The following is a 12,012-nucleotide window of genomic DNA, read 5'->3' as shown; positions in this document are numbered from 1 at the left end:
TTGTATTATATTACATATATATGCTATGCATACTGTGTGTATATTTTAGTACCTATACAACATTATATATACTATATATGCTAGCATTCTCTCAAGGACTAAAGAGGTATAGTTAACATTAACATGCAAATATTTCTTTTAATTGATACATTAACTTTAGGTTAATTAAACGAGACTAGAGTTAAGAAACAAAACTTCTGGCTATTAGTTATTTGGATGTGTACTGCCCCCAAATAATATCAGCTCAAGGAGAAAAAGGATCTGGTCCTTTCAATATGCCATCTTCAGTTTCCACAAATTTCCTTGAGTAATAATCTACTGCATACTCTTTTTTCTATGCTTCTTGTCTAGTAAATACATCAAAGTTCTTAGAATATAGTAGCTGTAACATCATATGCAATGAAAAGCATTGTTCAATTTCATAGGATAATCTCATACTTCATATCTAGTTATTTAAACCACAGATGGGCAGATGGCTTGGTTGTGTAATATGTGAGAAAATAAGCTGCCGGCAGATATTAAAAATGGCTTGCCTCTCATAGAGATTCATTCCACTTAACCACAAAAGAAAGCCTATTAATTAGACTTTTGAATCCCATTAAGAAAAACAAATACCAATACTTAACTACTCAAATATGACATGATGGAAAATTGCTAACATAATTAGATTTTTAATAGTGTTAATGACTCTTGTATCTTATTAATAAGAATTAAAACTAATGTAATATTATATGAAGAAAAATTGCCACTGTATGCTCTTCAACAGGGAAATGTAGCACGATTATGTCTATTTCCACATGAAAGGTTTTAATTTTTATTCCCTTGCAGTTGTAATATAACTCACATGTTCCTTGGCTTAATATATTATCCCCGACATTATGTGACAGAAGGTCCTACAAGTACACCATTTAGGTCTGCAGTCTCATTAGATATCCTAAGTCAAGCATGATGTTGACTCTGGATGTAAAACTATCCATATAAAAGGTTGAAATGTCTTTTCCCTGCCCTCTTTCTCTACCTTTTTGCAGATTATCACTCCTTCAAAGCCTTATTTCACTGCTTTCAATTTTCCCTTTCATTAGCCAAATTACATTCACTGTTTATGCCATGCAATTTGTCATTTTTGGCATGGTCTCTCCCTCTTTAGTTATTCCATAGACGTAAAAAGCATGTTTTAGTGTCCAGTGAGTATGTCTCATCAATTAGCTAATAAACCAATACTGTTTATTTAGCATCTTCATGTCCATCATGTTGAAAACACTGAGTGTCACCAGAGACATTATTGAGGAAGGACATGATCCTTGTACTCAGAGAGGGTGTTTATTTGCTCAAATTATATAAATATTTTAGAAAGTTTTTTTTCTTACAAACTTGAAGGTGCAATATTCATATTTCTATGAATCCCTCCAGCTAGCTGAATTCGCTATTCTAGCTGCCACGAAGACAAATGGATGTTGGTTTCTAAACCAGGAACCGAACAGAACATCTGAGAAAATAACCAATATTTGAGACAGATGGCTTGCCAACCAACTTACAAACTGACCAAATACACACAGATTATCAAAAATTGAATGGAATGACTTATGATGTGACCAAGGCACACCTCAGAGATATTGTGGGCTCAGTTCCAGACCACTGCAATAAACTGAACATTGCAATAAAGTGAATCACATAAATTTTTTGGTTTCCCAGTGCATACAAAAGTTATGTTTAGACTATGCTATAGTCTATTAAGTGTGCAATAGCATTATGTATAAAAAAATATACTTACCTTAATTTAAAAAATACTTTACTGCTAAAAAATGCTAACCATCATCTGAGCCTTCAGCGAGCTGTAATCTTTTTGCTGGTGGAAGGTCTAGCCCTGATGTTGATGGCTGCTGACTGATCAGGATAGTGGTTGCTGAAGGCTTGGGTGGCTGTGGCAATTTCTCAAAACAAGATAGCAATGACGTTTGCCGCATTGATCAACTCTTCCTTTCAGCAACTATTTCTCTGTAGCATGAGATGCTGTTTGATAGCATCTTACCCTCAGTAGAACTTCTTTCAAAATTGGAATCAGTCCTCTCAAACTCTGCCACTGCTTTATCAACTAAGTTTATGTAATGTTCTAAGTTCTTTGTTGTCATCTCAACAGTCTCCACAGCATCTTCACTGGGAGTAGATTCCATCTCAAGAAACCACTTTCTTTGCTGATCTGTAAGAATCAACTCCTCATCTGTGAATGTTTGATCATGACATTGCAGCAATTCAATGACATCTTCAGGCTCCACTTCTAATTCTAGTTCTCTCACTATTTCTACCACATTTGTAGTTACTTCCTCCACTGAAATCTTGAACTCCGTCACAGTCATCCACAAGTGTTGGAAAGATCTTCTTCCAAACTCCTGTTAATGTTGATATTTTGACCTCTTCCCACGAATCATGAAAGTTCTTAATGCTATCTAGAATGGTGAATCCTTTCCAGAAGGTATTCCATTTATTTTGCCCAGATCTATCAGAGAAATTACTATCTACAGCAGCTGTAGTCCTACAAAATGTATTTTTTTCTTTCTTTTTTTTTTAAAGATTGGCACCTGAGCTAACAACTGCTGCCAATCTTCTTTTTTTTTTTTTCTGCTTTATCTTCCCAACCCCCCCGTATATGGCTGTATATCTTGGTTGCAGGTCCTTCTAGTTGTGGGATGTGGGACGCTGCCTCAACGTGGCCTGACGAACGGTGCCATGTCCGCGCCCAGGATCTGAACCCTGGGCCGCCACAGCGGAGCACGCAAACTTAACCACTTGGCCACGGAGCCAGCCCCCAAAATGTATTTCTTAAATAATAAGACTCAAAAGTCAAAATTACTACTTACTCCATGGGCTACAACGTGGATGTTGTGTTAGCAGGCATGAAAACAACATTAATCTTGTTGTACATCTCCATCAGAGCTCTTGGATAACCAGGTGCATTGTCAATGAGCAGTAATGTTTTGAAAAAAATCCTTATCTTCTGAGGAATAGCTCTCAACAGTGGGCTTAAAATAGTCAGTAAACCATGCTGTAAACAGATGTGCTGACATCCAGACTTTATTGTTCCATTTATAGACCAAAGGCAGAGTAGATTTAGCATAATTCTTAAGGGACCTACGATTTTCAGAATCGTAAATGAGCACTGGCTTCAGCTTAAAGTCACCAGCTACATTAGCCCCTAACAAGAGAGTCAGCCTGCCCTTTGAAACTTTGAAGCCAGGCATTGACTTCTCCTCTCTAGCTATGAAAGTCCTAGATGGTATCTTCTTTGAATACATGGCTCTTTCATCTACGTTGAAAGTCTGTTGTTTAGTGTAGCCATGTTCATTAATTATCCTAGCTAGGTCTTCTGAATAATTTGCTGCAGCCTCTGTATCAGCACTTGCTGCTTCACCCTGGACTTTTATTTTTTTAAGGTTGGCCTTGAGCTAATATCTATTGGTAGTCTTTTTATTTCTTCTTCTTCTTCTTCTCTCCAAAGTCTCCCTGTACATAGGTGTATATGCTAGCTGTAGATCTTTCTAGTCGAGGCAGGTGGGATGCCACTTCAGCATGGCCTGACTAGGAGTGCTAGGTCTGCACCCAGGATCCGAACTGGTGAAAGCCTGGGCCACCCAAGTGGAGCACTCAAACTTAACCACGTGGCCATGGGACTGGCCCTTCACCTCGCACTTTTACGTTATGGAGATGGCTTCTTTCCTTAAACCTCATGAACCAACCTCTGCTAGCTTCAAACTTTTCTTCTGCAGCTTCCTCACCTCTCTCAGCCTTTAGAGAACTGAAGAGAGTCAGGGCCTTGCTCTGGATTAAGCTTTGGCTTGAAGGAATGTTGTGACTAGTTTGATCTTCTACCCAGACCACTAAAACTTTCTCCATGCCAGCAATAAGGCTGTCTCACTTTCTTATCATTCATTTGTTCACTGGAGTAGCATTTTTAATTTCCTTCAATAACTTTTCCTTTGCATTCACAACTTGGCTAACTGTTTGGCTCAAGAGGCCTAGCTTTTGGCCTATCTCAGCTTTTGATGTGTCTTCCTCACTAAGCTTAATCATTGCCAGCTTCTGATTTAAAGTGAGAGACGTATGACTCTTCCTTTCACTTGAACACTTAGAGGTCATTGTAGGGTTATTAATTGGCCTAATTTCAATATTGTTGTGTCTCAGGGAATAGGGAGGCCTGAGGAGAGGGAGAAAGAGAGGAGTGGCAGGTTGGTGGAGCAGTGAGAATGGATACAACATTTATTGGTTAAGTTCTCGGTCTTATAGGGGCATGGTTCAAGGTGCCCCCAAACAATTAGAATAGTAACATCAAAGATCACTGGTCACAGATCACCATAGCAAATATAATAAAGAAAATTTTGAAATACTACAAGAATTTAAAAAATGTGGCACAGAGACACAAAGTGAGCAAGTGCCCTTGGAAAAATGGCACTGATAGACTTGCTCGACTCAGGGTTGCCACAAGCCTTCAATTGTAGAAAACGCAATATTGCGAAGCACGAGAAAACAAAGTATGTCTGCATTTACTCTATCTCAGTACTGGCATGTCACTCTCACGTGATTCTATCAGCTGGTAGACCTCTGCTACTCAAAGGATGGTCCTTGGGGTGGCAATGTCAGCATTACCTAGGAGCTTCCGGTAAGTGCAGCATCTTGGGTGCCATCCCAGAGATTCCAAATCATCATCTACAATTTAACAAAATCCCCAAGTTACTCTTACGCACCGTAATGTATGAGAAGCACTGGACTGTGTTTTCTTGAGTAAGGTGAAAATTTACTTTCACTAAGAAAAGGGGAACTGATAGTGATCCTGTTCGGATCACACTGAGAGTACAATGTTTATCTGAGAGCAATAATTTAGGCAGTGTTGCTAGAAACTGAAGTTATTTAGGAATAAAGTACTCAACATAATGAAGTAATTTGAAAATATATGGGGCTTTTAACTCTGGCTGTGCATCTAGAATTGCCTGGGGAGCTTTTAAAAATATCAGTGCCTGGGTTCCACCTCCGGATATTCTGATTTAATTTTTCTGGGGAGTTTCCTGGGCATCAGGATTTTTTAAACATTCCCAGATGATTTTTATGTGCAGCTAGGGTTGAGAACCACTGATAAAATATGAGAAATGGTTAAGATAACTTGGGTTAATTAGTTTGAGGAAGAGAAAACTTACGTGGATAACCATAGGACAGATTAATTTTGTGTAGTTCCAGGAAACAGGGTTGGACTAAGGACAGACAGTAAGGATTGAAGACCAGTATGAGAAGAATTGCAGTAATTTGAGCATATGAAACAAAAATGGGCATCTTTGAGGGCACCTGTTGAGTTCAGACAGAGACTGCATAGCCAAAAGGTTCTCAGGGACACCTTAGAACACTCATGCAATTAGCATTGGGCATTAAATCAGTGGGATACAGGATTGTCAGACTACATGATAATAGAAAAATAGTAAATACATTTAATGAGCACTTTCTGTACTGGGCACTTTACACAAATTACCAAATTTCATCTTGATCACAATTCTATGAGCACAGGTCCTTTGACACTGAGGTTTAGAAGAAAAATTAATTACTTGCAATTACAAGTTAACGAGTAACAAGAACAGGCTTCAAACCAAGATTGTCAAACTCAAAGTCCTGTGATCTTACCCCCATACAGATTTTACCACGATGCTCATGGATACTCCATTTTGGGACTTAGGGTGTGCCATGCAGCAATCACTATACTATTTACTTAAAGATCAAATTTAATGGCCAGGGTGGCTTATCTAAGCAAACTCCTATTAACGTTGGAGAATTTTTTCCAGTCTTACTGAGAAATAATTGACATACACGCATAGAAGTTTAAGGCATACAGTGTGATGGTTTGATTTACATATTTTGTGCAATGATTACCACAGTGGGTCCAGCTAGTATTCATCTTTTCGTGTAGGTACAATAAAAAGTAAAGAAAGAAGAAAAGAATAAAGGAAAAACAATTTTCTCCTTGTGATGAGAACTCTTAGCGTTTACTCTCTTAACAACTTTCCTGTATATCATACAGCAGTGTTAACTATTGTCATCGTGTTGTACATTATAACCCTAGTACTTATTTATCTTACAACAGGAAGTTTGTACCTTTTGACCACCTTCCTCCAACTTCCCCTCCCCTCAAACCCCACCTCTAATAATAGTAAGTTTGATGTCTTTTTCTATGAGTTTATTTTAGATTCTATATAAGTGAGATAATACAGTATTTCTTCCTCTGTCTGACTTATTTCATTTACCATAATGCCTTCAAGGTCCATCTATGTTGTCACAAATGGTAGGATTACCTAGTCTTTTTAATGGCTGACTAATATTCCATTGTATATATATACCACAGCTTCTTTATCCACTCATCCATTGATGGACACTCAGGTTGTTTCCATGTCTTAGCTATTGTAAATAATGCCGCTATGAATATGTGGGTACAGATACCTTTCTGAGTTAGTTTTTCTATCTTTGGATATAGTCTCGAAAGTGGAATTGCTGAATAATATGGCTGTTCTATTTTTTTTTTGAGAATCCTCCATATTGTTTTCCACAGTGGCTGTACCAATTTACAATCGTACCAAAAGTACACCCCTTTTCTTCTCATCCTCACCAGCAATTGTTCTCTCGTCTTTTGATGATGGTCATTCTAACACTCATGAGGTGATAACTCATTGGAGTTTTAATTTGCATTTCCCTAATGACTAGTGATGTTGAGCATCTTTTCATGTACCTGTTGGCTTTTCGTATATCTTGTTTGGAAAAATGTCTATTCATGTTCTTTGCCCATTTTTTAAATTGGATTATTTGGGGTTTTTTTGCTATTGAGTTGCATGAGTTCTTTATACGTTTTGGATATTAACCTTTTATCGGGTACATGGTTTGCAAATATTTTTTCTATTCCATATATTGTCTCGTTGATGGTTTCCTTTACTGTTCAGAAGCTTTTCAGTTTGATGCAGTCCCATTGTTTATTTTTTATTTTGTTGCTTGTGCTTTAGGTGTCATATCTGAAAAATCAGTACCAAGACCCATGACAAGGAGCTTTATTCCTGTGTTTTCTCCTAGGAGTTTGTTTCATGATTTCAAGTCTTACATTTAAGTCCTTAAATCATTTCAAGTTAATCTTTGTAAGCAGTGTAAGATATGGGTCCAGTTTCATTTTTTCACGTGAATATGCATTTACTGAAGAGACTGTCTTTTCTCCTTGTTCAAACTTGGAAAATAGAATGTCGTTGAAAGAACAAGCCTGGGTTAAAGGATTGAGAATCTTAATTAAAATAAATAAGTAAACAGAAGAACAAGTAATAAAACCAGGTAATTTGCAATACAGACACATTTTGTTATAATTCCTTTTTTTCCCCTCTGCTGTGATTGAAAGCATATTTGTTTTTACTCTCTCTTTTTTAAAAAATTGTAATCTATGTTAGTATTGCAGAGCTAATTATGAGTCACCCAAGTGTAACCAAGGAGTGCTGAGGGCTCCTGAAATAGGACAAAGGAAATTCATTAAGAAATAATGTTGAGCTTATGGTTTCAAAAGGTCATTAGAAATGCTAAACCACAGAACACCGTTGCCTGAGCTGATACCAAATTCAATCATTTATCAGTTCCAGGATTCTGAACATGTGGTCGTCATCGGGCTCCTTAGCCCCCAAGAAAGTCAGCTCATTTCTACAATATGAGTCTAGCGTTAGTATTCCATCCTTTATATAAGAGACACCAGCCGTATATTTCCTCCATTTCAAGATAGCATGCTCAATATGCATCTTAGGAGCCTGGTAGGCTGGGGACCTTCGGTTTTCAGCTGGAGTAGACATACCTTAGGTGTGAACCCAAGTCATCTCCTCCACTCTATTTTCTCTGTGAAAGTACACTGTGGCCTGGCTTTTGTCAGCCATTTATATGAGAACTTCTTAATCACAGGCAGGGTGTAAAGATCTGCAATCAAAAGGTGACCATTTCAGTGTTGTATTCCAATAATTCCAGGTACTCTTACTCAGAGTCATAGCATAGCAGAGCAGAGCAGAGACAACTATTACTATAGGGAATTTCCTGGGTGTATGAGGGGATCAAAAGACATTTGTTTCACATCATTTCCATAAAAAATATTTTTTTCTGAACAGTCCAGTACCACCAACACTAAGATGCAGAGGCAAGGAAAACAGTAAACTTTTTCTATAAAGAGCTAGAAAGAAAATATTTTAGACTTTGTGGGCCATACAGTCTCTGTGGCATATGGAGAACTCTGTCGTTTTAGTGCAAAAAAGCCATGGGCATTATGTAAGCTAATACACATGGCTGTCTTCCAATAACAGTTTATTTATAGATAACAAATTTTGAATTTCTTATAATTTTTACATGACACAAAATATTCTTCTTTTAACATTTTCCCCGACCATTTAAAGTGTAAAAAGCATTTTCAGCTCATTGGGCCATACACAACTCAGGGGGCTAGCTGGATTTGTCCCACGGTCCATGGTTCGCCTGTACCTACTCCACTCTCGTAAGCACTAGATGATTTCTAGAAGAGTAGACCTCTGAATTTAACTCTTTAGATTGATTGATCGATTGGTTTGTTTCTTAATTTATTTGTTTATGTCATGCTGCTACCCATATACGTCTTCCCAAAGAACTTTAGAGGTAAGAGTGCATGGTAAAATTCTCACCTCCCTTGAGTGTGACGTGGTTTTGATTCTTGGCCAAAGCAATAAGACATATAACGTGGTAAATGACTTTGGAGTACAAGGGCCTGAATTCAAGGCACTCCCTGACCACGTGACTTTGAAAAATTACTTTGTGTTTCTGACTCTTAGATTCCTCATCAGCAAAATGAGAATAAGAATTATCACAAAGTGAGAAGCAAAGAAGTTTCTCTGAGTAGATTCCTTGTCATTTCTGGAGTGCTGTACAAAATGTAATTTGTTATGATTAAAAGTGGAAATAATATTAACTTACATTTGTAACAATAATAATTAACAATTACAGTTCCTCTTATGGACTAGGCTTTTTTTTTTTTTTTTTTTGGTGAGGAAGATTGGTCCTGAGCTAACATCTATTGCCAATCTTCCTCTTTTTGCTCAAGGAAGATTGTCACTGAGCTAACATCTGTGCCAATCTTCCTCTGTTTTGTGTGTGGGACACTGCCGCAGCATGACTTGATGAGTTATGTGTAGGTTCACACCGGGGGATCTAAACCTGTGAACCTCAGGTTGCCAAAGCAGAGCATGCAAACTTAACCACTATACCAACAGGCTGGCCCTTAGGCATTTTTTTTAAGGGCTTTACATGTATTGACTCATGGAATCCTTACAACAACCATATGAAATGAGTGTTTTACTCATTTTTTACTTTTAATATCCCCATTTTACATATTTGCAAACTAGGGCACAAAGAGATTAAGTGATTTGCCCATGGTCTCACAGCTGGTAAGTGGCGGAGAATGCATTTGAACCCTGCACTCTTGTTCCTAAGTCCACACTCTTTGCTGCTACATATTCTATTTCATATTATGGCCTAGTCATGTGCCACACACTGTACTAACCATTTCACATACGCTGTGTAATTGAATGTCCACAAATAGCTGATGATGTAGACATGGCAGCGTAGTGGTTCTGTGTGTGGGCTCTGGAGTTGGGCTTCTTGGGCTCAGCTTTCTTCTTCCCACCTCTGTGTGACTTATCTCTAAGCCTGCTTTTACAGGGAATGGTAATAATAATAGGTACCTTATGAGTTTGTGAAGATCAGATGAAATATTTGACGTGACATACTTAACATAGTGCTGGAATATAATTTTATATCTGTTCTTTCACTCACTTGCTCATTCATTCATTCATTTCTATTTCTTCCTCATCACTATAGAGACAAATTTTTGAGCATGTTGTTCAATAGTAGAGTTAATTAAAAATTCAAATAATGCAAGCATATATTTTATTTCCCAAATTATGGTATATGAAATATCTGGAAGTAGGTTAATCTGGCCACTTAATTGAGAATATACTAATATGGAGACTGATATAAGTTTTGGTTTAAATAGCTAGTTTCTTGTTGTGATACACTCCTGAAAACCCAGTGACAGCATGCACGATGTCTACAACAGTTTGCTGATTTTGACCTTGACAGACAGAGCACTTGAAAGATGTCTACCTTGAAGTTGAGGACTGAGTGTATTGGTAGAAGCTTTCACTATCTGGCTTATACTTGATGATGTTATTTGAAAACAAATGACTATTAGTAATAAAAGTTTTAGCATCTATGCTAAAGGTATCTATGAAAAGACAAGTTCTGCAATACATAGGAAATCTTAAATGTATTTCTCAACATCTTCCATAGATTAACATGATTAGAATTTGCAAATATCTTTGAAAAACATCTGGAGTAAAATTTGGAAAAGAGTAGGGATAGAATCCAAAGATCTCATCTCCTGACCCCAGTTGTTTTCTGTTACCACATGCTGTCTCGTGCATTTAATGATTCTGCTTCCTTGAAAGCCCTCAATATTTCAGATAAAAGATCAAACTAAATGTATACATCATTAAAATATTATAGGGCCCCTGATATAAAGAGGTCTATGAGATTTATCTTTTTATCACACTTTAAAATAAAGCCTTCATAAGCTATTACGCAGGTGTCAGCCATTTTTATGAGCTCTGCTTTATCAAAGGAATTCAATCTTATCTTTTATTTATGTGCTGTATTAATTGATAGGAAAGATCACTTATTTCAACTATTAGATTCAGCTTCATAAAACTGACACTTTTAAAGAATACTAATCAAGTATTGCTCCCATATTGGCGCTCGGCTCTTAGCGACTGGTTCTATATCTGAAATTTTTAATTCTATTGATAGGAAATAAATTTTTAAAAATCTAAATACCAGTTTGACTGTCTGACTCTATGAGATGAGCTTCTACCAACTGTAGCTCTCCTCTCCAATAGTAATGCTAATGCCAAATTGGATGAGGGAGTAACAAGGCCAGTCTCTGAAGCAGTGAAAAAGAAAAGTATTTTGCCAAGAGAAAATTCTCCGAGAGAGAAAGGAGGACTTTAGATAGAAAATTGAAGACATTTATAGGTTATTCCTCGAGGGAGTTGTGGAAGTTATTGTCAAGGAAAGACAGCAGACTTTGGACAAGATACAAATATTGATCCTTTAACCGAAACAATGGCTGAACCTGTATCCTTGCTCGTTACAACAGTCACTCTGAGCGTAGAGAATTCCGACGCTGTCCCTGGTGCTGTAATTTCAGATTCTGACACTGCAGGTGGAAGCATCATCAGGAAATATAAAAGCGAGATGGATTAAATTGGGAGACTGAAGTGAAAACTAGAATGTATAATGCATCTTTTGCAATGTTACCCCTGATGGCTTTTTTCATTTCATAAACACGATTTTTGGTATCTAGATTTTTTAAAAGTTAATTAGTTTGACTTGTTCATCTCTGTGCCTTTTATGCACAACATAAATTAAAGTAGGGTTATTGCCATATCACCGACTCATTTGGTCAAAATATATGGCTGAATTGGATCATCATTCAGGCTGGAATAAACACTTTAAAGCCCCAGCTGGCTTGTTTACTGATGATACAAGTAACAATGCAAATGTATTAACATGTCATAGAGGAGACATACCCGTTTTGTTGTTGTCATGTCACCCAATTGGAAAAGACACAGGAGCACTTCTGATCAGTACACATCCATCCCTTCATTCACATGGTCTTTACCATGAGATTATGATGTGTACAGCTCTGAGTCATATTCTGTAGAAGGTGCAAAGATGAACATGATGAGCGGGGCAACAGACATAACCAAGTAACTCTGACAGAAGTTAAATATGATAAAGACAAATATGCTTTTGTAACCACAAGTACAGCAAATGTTGTGCATGAGGAAGTTAGGGTTGCTATGAGGTAAGTTTGTGGCTCACCAGCTGCTTATAGGAGGAAATTAATTTCTACTGTGCTGCTCTCTTTAGGGAAGACACCTTGATTTT

The 12,012-nt window shown here is 37.3% G+C and overlaps 1 pseudogene; it reads right to left on the bottom strand.

Moving 5' to 3' along the window:
• Positions 1-1,820: 1,820 nt before the first annotated feature.
• Positions 1,821-4,131, bottom strand: LOC123288870 (tigger transposable element-derived protein 1-like; annotated as a pseudogene).
• Between the last annotated feature and the right edge of the window lie 7,881 nt (positions 4,132-12,012).

This window comes from Equus asinus, chromosome 9 (genome assembly GCF_041296235.1).
Source record: "Equus asinus isolate D_3611 breed Donkey chromosome 9, EquAss-T2T_v2, whole genome shotgun sequence".
Lineage (NCBI taxonomy): Eukaryota > Metazoa > Chordata > Mammalia > Perissodactyla > Equidae > Equus > Equus asinus.
The sequence above is the reverse complement of the archived record's forward strand: the minus strand, read 5'-3'. Positions and strand labels throughout refer to the sequence as shown.